The sequence below is a fragment of the Meles meles genome, chromosome 10 (assembly GCF_922984935.1).
Source record: "Meles meles chromosome 10, mMelMel3.1 paternal haplotype, whole genome shotgun sequence".
NCBI lineage: Eukaryota > Metazoa > Chordata > Mammalia > Carnivora > Mustelidae > Meles > Meles meles.
The window spans coordinates 1,003,745-1,018,574 of NC_060075.1; the positions used below are offsets into that span (position 1 = coordinate 1,003,745).

The window sequence follows — 14,830 nt, forward strand, 5'->3', positions numbered from 1 at the left end:
GGGGCCTGAGCACATGCAGCCCAGTGGCCGGTCAGCCTCCAGGCCGTCGGCTGGCCTCCAGATACTGTCACCGTGCAAGTTCCTGTCCCACGGTTTGGCCACAGGAGTCGGCTCTAACCTGTCGCTGAGATGATAAATCTAAAAACTGCCATAATTCAAACATTATTATGTATGGGATTCCTCGTGCGTATATGCTGTGTAAATGGAGGGGAAGCTGCCTGCGTGTTCACCTGGTTCGTCCTGCCGGGGGGGGGGGCTGCTTCCTCTGCTCGGAGCCTGGACCGAGGCGGACCTGCACACTCCGTACCCTGGTGTAGGGGGACAGTCACAGTGATGTTCCTGGAGTGAACCTGCAGGTCTCAGGGTCAGCGCCTGAGTGGCCCCGCTGGGAGCCCAGCCCGGGAGGGAGGGACCGGGAGAGCCCCTACATCCTTTCTACGTCAGATCCTACAGGGCTTATCCGTGGCTCCGTAAGGAAGAAGGTCTGTGGCCCCTTCGGTTTGGGAAACGGTTCTTGCTCTGTTCCTCCTTTGGAATGTTCATAGTGTTCACAGCTGCTTAGGACACCGGCAAGTTCTGCAGGAAGGAATTACGCTAATTCAGGGGCGCCTGGGGGGCTCAGTTGGCGAAGCCTCTGCCTTCGGCTCAGGTTGTGATCTCGGGATCCTGGGGTCGAGCCCCGCATCGGGCTCCCTGCTCGACGGAAAGGCTGCTTCCCCCCTCTGCCACTCCCCCTGCTCGTGCTCCCTCTCTTTCTCTCTTTCTTTCTCTCTCTCAAATAAAATCTTTTTAAAGACGGGATTAAGTTTACTCATTCACTCGCAGTCACTGGCGGTGGCACCCTTTCTCCCTGGGACACCAGACGTGCCAGGGTTCTGTCAGGGAAGCGGCGGGACCACGTACACGGTCCGCTGCAGGGACTCGGCCGCGCGCGGTTGTGGGAGATGATAGAGCGTCTCGGCCAGGCCACTGCTCTCAGTCTGGAGCCTGGGTCTGCACGTGGGCCGTGGGGAGGGACTGTGGCTGTGAGGTAAGAGGTCAAGGACAGGGACGGACAGAAGTCCGTGACTGTTCTTGTGGCCTTGACCTTGGGGATGAGGTATCCTGTGGAATCCGGCCCCTCACCAGGGAGCTGAACGCACAGTCCCCGGAGGCTGGGGAGGCTGGGCGGGGCCCCGGGGAGCAGGGCAGCTGCCGCAGTGAGTGGGCAGAGGGACGACGACGTGTGCGCTGCCGCGTGCCCGTGGCCCTCCAGCATCTGGCTCACAGCAGCCACACCGCAGGTAGCTTGCAGGACCAGGGCCGAGGGTGCGTTTTTCACTAAGGATTCGTAGCCCAGAGCAGTTTCTTGAAAGGAGAGTCGTTATCTGCAGAGGGTGTCACGTGTTCGCTCCAGGATCCTGAGGGTCTGCTTGCCTATCGGGCCCTTTGGGCGGCTGCAGCCTCCGTGGCAGCCACCGACAGCCCCTGGTGTGCAAACGTCCTGCCTGTACATGTGGCTGCTTGCGACTTCCTGCTCCCTGGGTCCAACTGGGCGGAGCACGGCGGGTCTCGCTCTGACGGGCCCAGGGAGGCTCCGGGTGCCCCGGTATTGGGGTCAGTCGTAGTCCGTGTTTGATAAGCCCTGGAGGAGCTCCTCGTTCCTTGTTCCCTGGCACACAGTCGGCCTAGCAGAGGCCGCAGGTCTGCATGTGGACGGCCAGGAGAGAGAGTAACTGCGTAAATTTCTGGCTTCTGTGGCCTGCAGGGACCTGCCGCCGCCCTCCACCTTTGTTCCTGGGGCTCTCGTGCGTGAGACGGAAACGGCCAAGTCTGGGGATGGTGTGCCGAGCTGTGACTCCGTTTTGGTGATTCAAGCCAGTCCTCAATTCTGTAGATCTCGAACTTTCCTGCTTATGCGGGTCCCTGAGACTCTAGGAGGCTTCCGTGTGGCCCTCTGGGAGGGGCGCTCTGGGCACCTAATCACGAACAGAGATCTCCGTGGCCAGAAGCTTCTGATTTCCGCGTCCTGGTGACCATACCCACCTTTTGTGGCTCTGAAGTGCTGCGTCTTGGCCTCTGCTGCCCCCGATGCCGGCCTCCCCGCTGCACCGGCGAGCCCAGGCTGGCCACAGCGCTCCCACGGTGGTTTCTGACCTGCCGGGGCCTCCCTGCTGAGCTCCTTCGGGATCCTGGGGCGCTGTGGTGAGCTCACATCTCACAGTTGCGGGCAAGGACGTGTCATCTGGACCCTCCTGAGGTCATTAGCAGGTCCGACGTGATGACCCACTCCCGTGTCCCCAGGGACCTGGGGGAGAGAGAAACAGAGGAGAAGAGCTTTCAGGTGGCGAAACAATGACTATTTTTGACTTTGATGTTGCCCTGTGCTGAGTCCCCTTCTGGGCCGTGTGCCCGGGCGCTCCTGGCTTCGTCCGGGCCCCATCCCGGCTGTGGCCGGACCCTGGAAGGACAAGGGCAGCGGCCCCAAGAGGCAGAGGTGGCCCGTTCTCTGGACTGACGTGCGCCCGCAGACCATCGGGTCTTCTGCCAGCTTCTGAGCCTTGAGATTCGCTTTTGCCGCTCCTGCGTTTCTGGTGCGGGCGCTTGGAGCTGGGAGGTCCTCACAGCCAAACGGTGGGCAGAGCTGCCTCTCGCTGAGTCCCCAGGGGGCTGCCAGCTTTGGCTGAAGGTGCGTCGTCTGCAGCCCAGACAACGGACACGGGTGCCGTGGCCGCACAGCTCAGCCTTCTAGCTCGGCTCTGCCTGGGCCTGCATTCCCGCCGCCGTCTGCCTCCTGACCCGCTGCCTCTCCTTCCTGGGGCCACTGGTTTCCTCAGACCAGGAAGGCTGGGAACACTCAGCTGCGGCTTGGGAAACACAGACCCATGCGCCCACTCCAGTCGCTCTGACAGGGGCCGTGGAGCAGGGCCTGGGCGTCTGTGTCTTAAGTAAACGCGGGACACCAGCCGGGCCCGGAGGGGCTGGTCCTCTGTGGCCCTCCGCGGTGTCCCTACCCTCCTCCCCAAAGTGTGTCCGAGGGCTCCCCGGCTGGCCCGCGCCCGTGTGTGGGGAGAGTCCAGGTAGGAATTGGAAGTTGGGTAATTTTGATTCTGGACCGCCTCACCCGGTGTTTGTCCTACAGCAAGCCTTAGGGTGAATGCATGTGATCCGGAGCTCCTTCTCTGATTTTTGTCCAGTTGGTGCTATCTATCCTATTTCTCGAATTTTGTGTGGGTGTTTTAGGTTTTTCCCTCTGGTCACGAAAGGCTCGGTACTGAAGAACACCCTGGAGGGTTGGGGAGTTTGTGTCTTACCCTAAGGAAGCAGCCCCTAACTCTGCTGGTTCCCTGGACTTGGTCGTCCTGATGGGAGATGGTTTTTGGGAAGGGAGCTTGTTCCGAATTCCTTAAGATCATCCCACCTAGGTAGGCGCCCTGGGAGTGGAGTGGGTTGTGTGCGTCATCCGTGAACACTGCTGTCTGCCCATGCGGCTGCTGGTCTACTGTCGGCTGCTTCACGGCCGTCGGGGAGCCTTCCTCATGAAGAAGGAAAGGACAATGTGGTTTAATTGTGCAGTTTTCTCTCTCGATGTAAATATATACATCAAGGAGAAGAAATATGTTCACTTCTGTTTGCCATTCTTGTGTCCTACGAGAAGAAGACTTCTCATTGTTCTCTCATGTATTAAATTTTTTAAAAATACGTTTCACTTCTTCTGACAAGCCGTTAAAATTCCACATTTAAATGTCACTCGTGGGCACGTAATTTGCCGTCATGAAAGCAACTATGGATTTATTTCCTGGCGAGAATCTCCTGTTGTGTTGAGCTATATGTCAAAACCAAAAGGAAAAAAGGAAAATTAAAGAAAAAAATCTAACACAGTTTTATAATTCCTTAAAAGAGAAGGAAAAGAAATCATCTAGTGGTCTGAAATACGACCGCCCTCCAGGGTGGTCTCCAGACGCCATGGCCGGGTGAGGGGCCAGGTGCTGGCTCAGCGTTCTGGGCACTTTCTGGCAAGTTCTGACACATTCTGGGCACGTCCTGGCATGTTCCATACAGTCGTGTGGTGTAGCCGGTCGGGCTGAGCTTCAGCCTCCTTCTTCCTTTTCCTGCCATGGGTCTCTGCTTGCAGTCAGCCTCCGCCCACGAAGCTGCCTTCTCTTGTCCACGAGCCCGCCCTGTGCCGGGAAGCTGGCGTCATTCCTTCTTTCTGAGGTCCCGCGAGGCCCAGCTCCGAGGTACAGGCAGACGCACGCTGTGGGGTGCGGAGAGGGGGGTGTGGGCGCGCGGGTGCGTAGACTCAGAGTTGAGACTCGTCTTTGCAGGAATTTCACTACATTCGGTCGCACGCTCCCACGTGGTGGGAGCCGGTGGAGCGGCCTCTGAGAGTGGGCAGTGTTGGGGGAATGGAGAGGCCGTGAGGGGGCCGTGGGGCCAGGTGACCGCTGGAGACCGAGGCCCAGAACGTGCAGAGACCTCGTAAATCAGCAGAAACCAAGTCAGGAACGTGGCAGTTCAAATGAAAGAGACGACTTGGTTAACGATAAGGTGGCAGGAACGAAGGACGGCTGGAACCTGGCGAGCTGGACATCCTCAGACGCGGCTGATGCGGCCGCTTCTGAAGCTGTTCTGGCCACGGAAACAATTGAGTGAACCTCGAACGTCGCAGCTCTGACTTCCAGGTCCGTCCTCCGGCTTATCTGGGCTCCGGGCGTGGAGCTCCGAGTAACAGGTCGCCGCTGCTGGGGCTGCAGAAACCAGCGGGAACGACCTCCAGGCGCGCATCGGGCGGGGCGCGGGCCGCATTCGCGTCACCAGGGCCGGCGGGGCGGGGAGGTGTGGGCCCGCGTGTCAGCCTCTCGCTCGTGTGCCGAGCAGACACGGCGAGGTCCCGGCGAACGCGTGGGCTCTGAGGGCTGCGGCGGCGACGGGAGCAGCACCGGTGCAGTCCGCGTGAGGGCGCGGGGCGCAGTGTGAGGACGCGGTGTCCTCCCGGCCGAGGCGGGGAGAGATGCGGGCAGGAGCGTCCCTGACGCTGCCCTTCGTGTCTCCACGAAGCGCGGCTGTCGAGGTGGTTTCGTTCCCATGTGCGGAGCACGTCCGGGTCTGTGAATGCCGAAAGGGCTGGCGGCCAGGGGGACTCACGGAGGAGCTAGGGGCGGACAGACGGGTAGAGACGAACAAAGACACGGAGGGAGCAGGAGAAGGCCAGGTCCGGGGAGACCCGTAGCGCAGGCCCGCGGCTGACCAGGGCCGGAGGTGCAGCCGCGTGATGGGGAGGGAGGCCCGCGGGCAGGTGAGTGCGTGCGACGCCGTGGGCCGCTGCGCCGGGAGGAGCGTGGAAGGTCGGCCATGGGGAGTGTGGCGCGTTCGGGGGACCCTGGACAGTGCGGGCCACTCGGACGAGCCTCCTCACGTAACGAGTCACGTACCTGCGTTTCCAGCGATCGGCTTTGTGCGTGCAGGGGGCAGGTGTGACGTCCCAGCGGGGAGTCCCCACTGTCCACACACTGGCCCCGGAGCCGCTGCCCGGGACAGGGAAACAGCGTCCGAGCGGGTGAGGCGCCGCCCTCCTCAGCCCTGCAAATGCACGGTCCCGGGGCGCCGGTCGCCTCCCACGCTGGCGTGGCCGCTGCGTGGAACGGCCGCCCGACTCCGCAACGCCACGTGGCTCAGCCTTGACCATCGTCTCCTCTTTGGTAAGAACCTTCCGGAACGTCACTTTCTCGCGAGTCTGTGTTTGCCCGCAATACCCCTGGCGCTCGAGCACCCGCCTCCCTGGACAGTTCTGGCATCGAGGTGAAACGAGGCCGTGATTAGGTGAAAACCTCTCCCGCGACCAGCATTTCCTCGGAAAGGGTCGGAAGAGCATCCGCGGTGCTGCGGGCTGCCCAGGCAAGGGCGCTGCGGTGTCCAGTTGCCGGCCTGGCGCCGTCCTCACCGGCAGAGGCCGCGCTGCCCCCCGAGGCATCCTCCGGGCTCCCATTGAACACGCGGCTCCCGGCACGGTTCGGAGCTGGTTTCCAGACGGTCGACAGCAGGACACATGGGGGGAGACGGAGCGTGAGCGGCTGCTGCTGACTGCTGGTCAGTCTGCTCGGAAGACAGTCCTGCGGTTAGTGGAGAACGTATGATCGGTTCTTAAAGCTTAATTTTTCCTCGGCCCTTCAGGGCTGTGGTACCAGAAACTGCCGAGTTCGTGCCTGTCCCTCTAAGAGCTCGATTCTGAGAGAACCCGTCTTCCTGCGTGCCGGAGCTCGCCGTTGCCTCTGAGGGGCACAGTAGCTAGGAAATACACGTCTTTGGGGTGAAGAGCTCCTATCATCTGGAATTTTCCAGGACTTCCCTGAACATTGCTCCTGGCCACGCGCAAGGGCCCTCCTGCTGTCCCCCTGCCCATGCCTCCTGCTCAGTGTTGTGTCCAGGAAGCTGCCAGTCATCTGTTCTGGTTCCCGAGCTGGCCACCTGTGTCCTCTCGACACCAGAATATCTTCCAACATAAGCGTAATCATCTCAGCTTTACCCATGTGGCCGGCGGGCCTTGGGACATCACGCTACACAGCCCAGAGTTTTTGTCTCTATTTCCCGAGATCTGTTCTCTGCCCCACGGCTCCGTAATAACTCTTTCGTGCTCACTCGAAAGCCCCATGTTGCAAACTCAAAGATGTCTGCTTCACCCTGGATTTCAAACATAAAATGTACCTTTTTCCTCTTTAGGTAAGCAAGTCACTTTTTCCAAGACACTAGAAAAAGACAGGTTCCTCTGGTTTTAGGATTATGTGCTTAGGATGCTGGGTGCGGATTTGTTTAAAAATATCAGAAAATGCATCCTAAAGCTTTCTTGGGATGTCTAATTTCTTCTGTTTCACGCTCTGAACAAAGACGGAGCCTCTCCTGAGGGCGGTTGGCTTGGTAATGGCGGGGACCCTACTCACAGGCTCAAGCAGACCTTACTCACGGCTTCTCAGGGAAGAATCCTGACACCTCCCTAATCAAAGACCGGAACTACTTCTTAGAACACAGCCTCTCCTTAGCCTTATCCACAGAGGAAACCGTCACCCTAGACAGGTTTCTTACAAGAGGGGAGTTTGCACGAGGCCACAGAATCTGGGTGACGGGGGCTGGGTTTTGACCTGGGAGCGCCCATGTCCCGTTCTCCTCTTAGCAGGGATCAGGGCCGCCTGAGACCTTCAGAGTCCCAAGAGAACTAGGGTTTATCTAGTTTTATATGTTACTGATTCAAAACCTTTATGGAGAACCACCTTCGTCGGGGCCTCATCTGGGGACACGGCCCCCGGCGGACGCGCTGCCGGATGCAGGTCATTTTGGTGCCTGTGTTCTCCAGGGGCGTGTGGTGGGACGAAGGGACGAAGGGCCAGCCCTGCCGTGTCAGGGCTCCGTGAGGCACCTCACTCCCCGGGCCCCCTCCCCAGTCTGGATCTGCTCCTTCCTCTGTCAAATCAGGAGAATTGAAAGTTAAGCTTCATGGTGCTGGGTGGACCGTGGGAGTTGGGGCGTGGCACGGTGCTGTTCTGGCTGTTTCTGGTGCACGTGGCTCTGCCTGACCACCAGGTTCGTGTGGCCCCGTTCTCAGGGCAAGAGCCTCAGGTGCGTCCTCCAGTCTTCTGCCTGGATGCCCGTGCTCAGGCCTGAACCGCTAGCGGTCTGCGTGCTTCCGAAGCGGACACGTGTCCGTGCAAGATGGGAGGAGCATGTGTCCTTCCACCTGCGTGTGCCGGGCACAGGACAGCCCTCGGGGGTCGGGCAGGGGCTCCCCGCAGGGCGGCCGGGGCAGCAGCTGATCCCAGCTTGTGGGCTGCCCGCTTCCCCTCTTGCCCCCAGGAGAATTCTAGTCTCTGCTTTGAACTTGGAAGTTAAACCTTTTCTGCAAAAAACACGTCTTCGGTGGCTCAACGGCTGGGGACATCTGAGGTTTGACGCGATGGTCCTCGGAAAGAGAGAGGTTTGTGATTCTTCTCTTGTGCAGGTAATGCAGTGGCTCGGGGAGTCGAGCTGGTGGAGAAAACCAAGGCCAGTCTGGGGCATCCTTCTGGCTCTCCCTCCGCGGCCGTCGCGCTCCTTTCATCTCCTGCTTCTCTTTCCGTCCACTCTGTTCTCGCCGAAAACCCTGCTCTTTCTGCCTTTATCTCGATACCGTAATGAAAGGCCTTCAAAGACCGAGTTTCAAAAAACATCCCCCAGAGAGGGCCATTACGTTTGTGGAGACTGTTTGTGTGCAAAAACTGGAGTGTTCGGGCGACGAGATTATCTTGAATTTCCAGGTGGAGGGCGGAAGCTGGGAGGCACCCGCCGCTCCCTCTTGCCCTCTCCTTCCTGTCTCGTGCCCAACCGCTTGGCAGCACAAGGAGGGCCTGTGGGGTCCCTGCTCCACATGGGGCGGGGACAGCGGTGCTCCTCAGCTGTCACTTGGCAAACCGTGGGGTTGTGCGGCCTCCCTGAGCTTGGGCGTCTGTGTGCGGAGTGCTGGGCCTCGGGCTGGGTCCCTGCGCTGGGAACAACCTGTGCGGTTAGGGTTAAGGGTCTGTGGTGTCCGGCTGTGGAACGGCACGTGTGTGTTCGTGCAGAGAAAGGACCGGACAGCAGAGCCTTACCCACGTATGGTTGTCAGGAGCCGCCGGGGAGCAGCCAGGTCATGCCCAGGTTTGCATAGGCGGGTGCGCTCGGTGAGGTCCTGCTGGCCTGGCCATGCGTGTCGGGAAGTGGGTGGCAATGGTTATTGGTCACATTGGTTATTTTGGGGGGCTGTGATTTGACCTTCACACCCTCTCTTCAGAGAGGTCACCCTGTAGGAGGCAAGTGGTTCCTGCATTCAGTTTCCAGGTTTATTTGTGAGAAATGGCATTCTGGAAGGACACTCCCATGTCCTGCGGGAATCGTCAGCTGGGGAGGCGGGAGTGTGGTTCCCTCCCAAGGGCGGCACCGTCGGGCGAGGCCTCTGAGTCTGAGTCTGGCACGCACCTCTCTCCGGGACACCCAGGCCAGGGTGCTGACCTCCGTTCACTGTGCTGAACCTTTAGGGAAAGTGTGAGAGCGAAACCTGTTCTCCTCACGCAGGTGATTCTCCCTCCGTGGGAACCTGTCCTGGGGCCTGCTCTGTGCTGCAGGCCAGAGACCCGGAGGGGACAGAAGGGGGAGGGAAGGCGCGGGGAGGGGACCGCGCTTCTTTCCGGCGCTCTGCAGTGCAGAGCCACTGTGCTCCTGGGACGTGCGTGCCCCTTGTTAGGGCCTGAACGGGATGGGCGGTAGCCGTAGACGGTCCTTCCCCACAGGTCAGCGAGGAGAGGACGTGTGGGTGCCAGGAAGGGCATGACTTTGGGAAGAGGATGGAAGAGGGAACATTTTTTTCTTTTTTTCCAGTTCGGCTTCAGAGACGGGACATTGGGATAGTTGGGGCTGTTGGGATACTGCACGGGGACAGGGCTGCTTCCCCGGGTGCCTCTGGCTTCGGTGCTGGCCATCTCTGTCACAACAGGTGACCTCAGGCTGTCCCAGGGCAGTGGTTTGACCCATCCAGGGGCCTGCTCTGTTGAGGTGGGACTCGGGACAGCCCAGATCACATCCCTGTCACGCTCTCCCCTGCACTCCTCTTGCTGGTGTCCTGGGCGATATTTACCAGAAGGACCCCCGCAGATCCCGGGTGCTCCTGGAGGACAGAGTGCAAGTCCAGCCCAGCTGTGTCTCCCAACCCAGGACACGGTCACTGCGAGGTGGCCCCGTGCAGGGATCGAGGGCTCTGGCTTCTCCCCACTCCGGGCTCTCCTTGCACAGCTGAGGTCCCAGGAGCCCAGTGGTCCCCGAGGTGGGGGGCGGGACACTTTTTTAAAACAGAGGCCCTCCTCCTTGACACTTTGTCTTTGACGTAAACAGATCAGACTGCCCTGTGCAGAGTGCACCTTCCCTGTCCCCCAGTGTGTCCAGGGGGTTTCGGTTTGGGACCCGAGAGTGTCTTCTGGGGTGCATGTGTACATCCACGGGGAGGAGGGGACCAGCAGACGGGTCTGCATGGAGCTGGGCTTTGATACTCCCTTGGGGGAACTCTGAAGAGTCGAGCTGGGCAGCAGGCAGGGGACTAGGCCTCAGGGAGGGTCTCTGGGGGCCGGTCCATCAGGGAGGCATCCGAGGGACCTGTGCCTTTGAGAAACTCGGAAGGCAGAAAGCCCCGGGTGGAGAGGGAAGGTGCCTTGGGGACAGGCCGTCCGCACCCATGGGACTTCGCCAGGGTGGCAGCAGGTGCAGGTGGGAGGGAAAGAAGACGGGAAGGCCCTTCTAGGGCTAAAGGGAGCGACGCGGACAGGCAGGGTGGTGTCTTCTGGAGACGCCGGATTTCACTGAAGACCAGACTGACTCCTCTCTAGCAGCAGATGGACCCGCGCCCTGTGCCGTCTTCTGCACGGAAAGTCCTGTCTCTCAGGGCAGCGTGAGGCTGTCCCCCACCTGCCGAGCCCAGGGCTGTCTCCTCTCCCGGGTGGTCCAGCCTGGAGGCTGTGCACACGGCACAGCCGAGGCCCGGGACCAGCCCTGGCAAAGCAGCACCTTGCCTCTCAGCAAAGAACAAAAATTACTCACAATCACACGCACTTAGCGATTTCAGATTATTAACGGTGGTGAAAGAATGTGTCTATTCAACAAGTAATTTGTCGTAATTTTTAGTAATTGAAAGTAATTTCCAGCAATTAAACCCTAATTTAGTGCATTTTCTGGGTGACGCCCTATTCAAGGGGTGCCTCTGATCCACTCTCGGTGCTTTTCCTGGGCACTTTGTTCAGTAAAATTTGCGGGGTGGGGCGTCAGGGCAGCGAAAGAGCCCGTGTTGGGAGCGCAGGGAGAATCAGGAGCTGATCCGGCTGATCCCGCAGAGCTGGGGTTCAGCCGAGGGCCGTGTGGCGCAGGTCTTCCCCGCAGAGCCCCCTCGGCTTCTTCGGAGTCACAGGAGCTGGTCTTGTGACGAGGCCGGCGCCCAGGAAGGGCGTGCGGCGGTCGCCAGGTCGCAATAAGCTGGCCAAGGCGGCGGGTGGCCCCCGCTGGCGGCCCGGGCTGGAGTGGCGGTGGGAGGGGCGGACAGCGGCCGGACTGCGGTGCTGTGGGGAGGTAGGATTCTCCTTCCTGACTTCCTCCCCGAGCTTTCCGAAGCCCTCCCCCGGGGGCAGGTGTGGGGGGTGGGAGGACCAGGGTGGAAGTGGCCTTGGGGGCTCCGAGGAGTTAACCTAATCACGGCGGATTTGCATGTGAAAAGCAGCTGGGAGCTGGTCTTTGCGGAGGAGGGATCTCACCCCTGATGAAATCCGTTCTCTCTCTTGTCAAGTAGCAAATAAATATTCTGACTAAATTCTTCAGAAATGAAATGACTTGGTATATCTGGGAATGTGCTTTATTCCCCTTGCAAAGTAGTCATTTTGACTGTGCGTGACTTCCTCCTTCGGCCCTGGTAGTCGCTGGAACTTGAGTGTGGTCCCTGCCTTTCTGTGTGTGTTTCTGTGGGAACGCGGATCCCGCCACACACAGACGCACAGACGAAGGGTTGGCCGTGGTTACACACGTTTCTGGCTTTGTCGGGGCCGGTCCAGGACTTCCGGGGCAGCCCGGTTGTCTTCATGGATGGGGTCTGGGCCCTGCCCTCCCAGTGCCACAGGCCGGTGTGGGTGGAGTCTGGGCCCCTGGCAGTCGGTGTCCGGGCTCAGGGCATCTTGCGCCGCCGTCGTCCTCCTGTTGCCTGATCCGAGAGTCCCGCGTTGCCCCTCCGCCTGGGCTCTCCAAGGCTCGGGTCCACAGTGTTGCCGACCCTGTCACCTGGGCTCCTGCGGGGAGCCTCTACCTCCTCCGACCTCGGATCCTGTTCCAGGCAAACATTTGGTCATGCTTCCTCCTACGACATTAAGAACGTAATCTCCAATGCGCGCGAATTTAAAAAAATGAATGTAACGCTGTTATACGGAGACAGATGGACGAAAACCCAGTGCGGATAAACCAGCATTTGCGGCATGTCCGTGTCCTGCCCAGGCTCAGCCGAGGGCCGAGTGAGCTGCCCGGAGTCGAATCTCGGAACCGCGAAACCGAACGTGGGACGGTTCCTCCGCGAGCCGCGGGGCCTGGCACCATTTCCGAGTGGTGAAGGGTCCACAGTGGATGATTGGAAGAAGGGGGACTGCATTCTGGAGGTTGCCCTTCTGCCCTGAGTCTCCAAACGAGGCCTGGGGCTCTGGAGTGCACGCTTCTTTGGGTCTGTTTGTGTCCTTCTGGGCCCCTGTGATGCCCAGAGACAGAACAGCGTGACGCTTCTTTGCTTGCTCCCGCTCACTAGTCTGATGCCAGGAGCCCTGCTCGGCTGACTTCTCCGGCTCCTGCAGTGCCGGTGAGGCGGCGAGGGCACAGGGAAGCTGGGCGGGGGTTTACGGAGCAGCTCCGTGTGGGGAGTGACACCAGCAAGCAGGTGCTCCCCTCACCAAGAAGCCGGGGTGCCGGGCTCCCTTTCCCGGGTCGTGTGTTACGGGCAGCCCGGGGCCTCCGGCGAGCTCTGACCTTTTCAGCGTATGTTGATCTGGTCTTTCGGGGCGGACACAGCAGTTGTACCTGCCCACAGCTCTTCAGGCAAAATAGGAGGACGGGAGGGAAGCAAAGGCAGTAGGTTCCCTTCTACAGATTTAACCAGAGAACGCAGAGGTCAAGCTTGAAGGTCGCGGACCCCTCTGTGCTCCAAACATGAAAAAGAGGAATGAAGAGGTAAGGGGTGCTTGGGAGAGCTCACGATTCCGGGACCGGCTCCACGAAGGCCACGCGGGCCGGCGGAGCTCATTTTCCTAGGACACGTTTGCTCACTGAGACGGTGTGCCTGACTCATGTCCCCAGCTTCTCGCACCGGGCCAGTGTTGACGACGGGCTGAGGGAATGTGACCTCCTGATCACAGGGAGTCTGTTGGTCTGAACTGTGGCCTGGGCCGGAGCACGTGAAGCCCTCGCCTCGGCTGGCTGTGGCAGGTGCGCGGGAAGCTGGGGGAGCTGAGCCAGCGCTGGGACGGAAGCGTCCTGGGAGTCCCCTGGTGCAGACAGACAGGCACAGCCGAGACGTAAAGCTCTGTTGTGTTAGACCGCAGAAGTGCCGGGGTGACTGGCCGCTGTAGGGCTCCACAGCCTGCTGTGTGGGAAATCCGCAGTCTCGGGAGGCGACGCTGAACCGGATGTGTGGTGTTGCAGGATAATTGGAAGCCCGGCATCCGTGAGGGAGGTACAACTTCCGTGAACGCCACAATTCATTAATTAACTCTGAAACAGCGTGTAACCCGTTCCTTGAAATGGCCAAAATGTGACTTAGGAGTTAAGGAGATTTGGGATGATTAGTGGGTCTGTACAAACAGGACTAGGAAAGTCAACGAAGACACTGAGATACGGATCACCACCAAGATGGACTACACAGCTCTGGCCACATCGTTAAGTGGAACGGAGGGAGTGGTCGGCTGCCGTGACCCAGTGAACGGGGGTGTCCAGCTTGTTCCACGTGTGAGGGTGGAGAAGGGGACGGACATGTGCCGTGCCTGGCTCTGCCCGCAGCCCCGGGATGCAGGGCGGAAAGCAGCGGTGAGGAGCAGACGGCAGAGGCGGTCGGGAAGAGGCCCCCTCTCCAGTTGCTTCCCCATCTGAACCCGCGGGGCTTCTCCTGGGGGGGCTTCCCGACGGGGTGGGGCCAGGGGACGGGTGGGTGATGCTGGTGGGGCATGGGCTGCAGGGTCCCTCACGGTTCCTGCCTCTGCTGTCCCCCTGGCTGGCCCCGTCCCCCCCCCCCCGCTCCTCATCCACGCATCCCTGCCCAGGCACCGGGGGCTGAATTCCCGTTTTCACTCCGTGAAGAAAACCCCACGAAAGTGGAGCTCTCGGACCCATGGACCCCTCGATCCTGCACCCAGAGATTCTTACACTTTGTCTTGTTGGCTCAAGTCTAGGCTCGGGTTACGCTGCTGTATTACCGTGTCCGCTGTGCGTGGGCCTGTGGCGTCTGGGCGGAGGGACCACATGCTGGTGGAGACCGGGAAGGAACTCAGTGGGAGTGGGGAACCACATCTGGACCTTAGAAGGCACAAATCATGGGTTTTCTGAGCAAATCTGCTCAGTGTCTTTGGTAAGCAATGCCGAAAACCCGTGATTCTGACTCGAGGCATTTCTCTGCTTGTGACAAAAATCACTTAAAAGATCCGTCCGTGGAGAATTGTGGTGATCCAAGCTACTGAACATGTGCCGGCCGCCCTCCTTCCTGACCTGGATGCCGCAGGGTTTGCGAAATGTGGAGTTCGCCCTTGTGTGAAGATGGCCGTGGCCAGAGAAGTGGCCCCAGAGCCCCGGGCAGGCTCATTCCCACGGCAGTGACGTCCTCGGGCTCTGGCTGTCATGACGACATGCCCATCCGGCCGGAGCGGCACCTCAGCCCGGACGCCGCCGTCTCTCCAAGCTCCTCCAGCCGCCCCCACCCCGCTTGCCTCGGGTTCCTTTATGCTCGGCCAGGACCCGGCAAATGGTGGAGTCGGTGGGATAATCCACTCGTAAGCACTGGCTGTGGAAAACCACGTGGACCACGCCGGGTGCCACGTGAGAGCCGCAGCTCAGCTGCCGGAGGTCCCAGTGTGGCGCTTCGGGCACGTGAGAAGGCGGGCGTGGAGAGACCCGTCCCCAGAGCTCGAGGCGGCATCAGGGACACACCTCTGAAGCGTGAGGAGGGGTAGCCGTGGCGGGTGTTGGTACTGGGTCGGACCTTCCACCGGAATCTGTCTGGGGGATGGTGAGAAGGGGCTTCCGGGGGCCGAGGCTGCGTTGAAGGTTCTCGTTCCCCTCCTGGCCTGCATCT

At 60.2% G+C, this 14,830-nt stretch overlaps 1 protein-coding gene across 3 annotated transcripts in view; it reads left to right on the forward strand.

The window, feature by feature from the left end:
• The window catches only part of PTPRN2 (protein tyrosine phosphatase receptor type N2), a 692,851-nt gene that overhangs the window by 189,343 nt on the left and 488,678 nt on the right, over nt 1-14,830 (forward strand). The gene's annotated exons all lie outside the window — the stretch shown is intronic.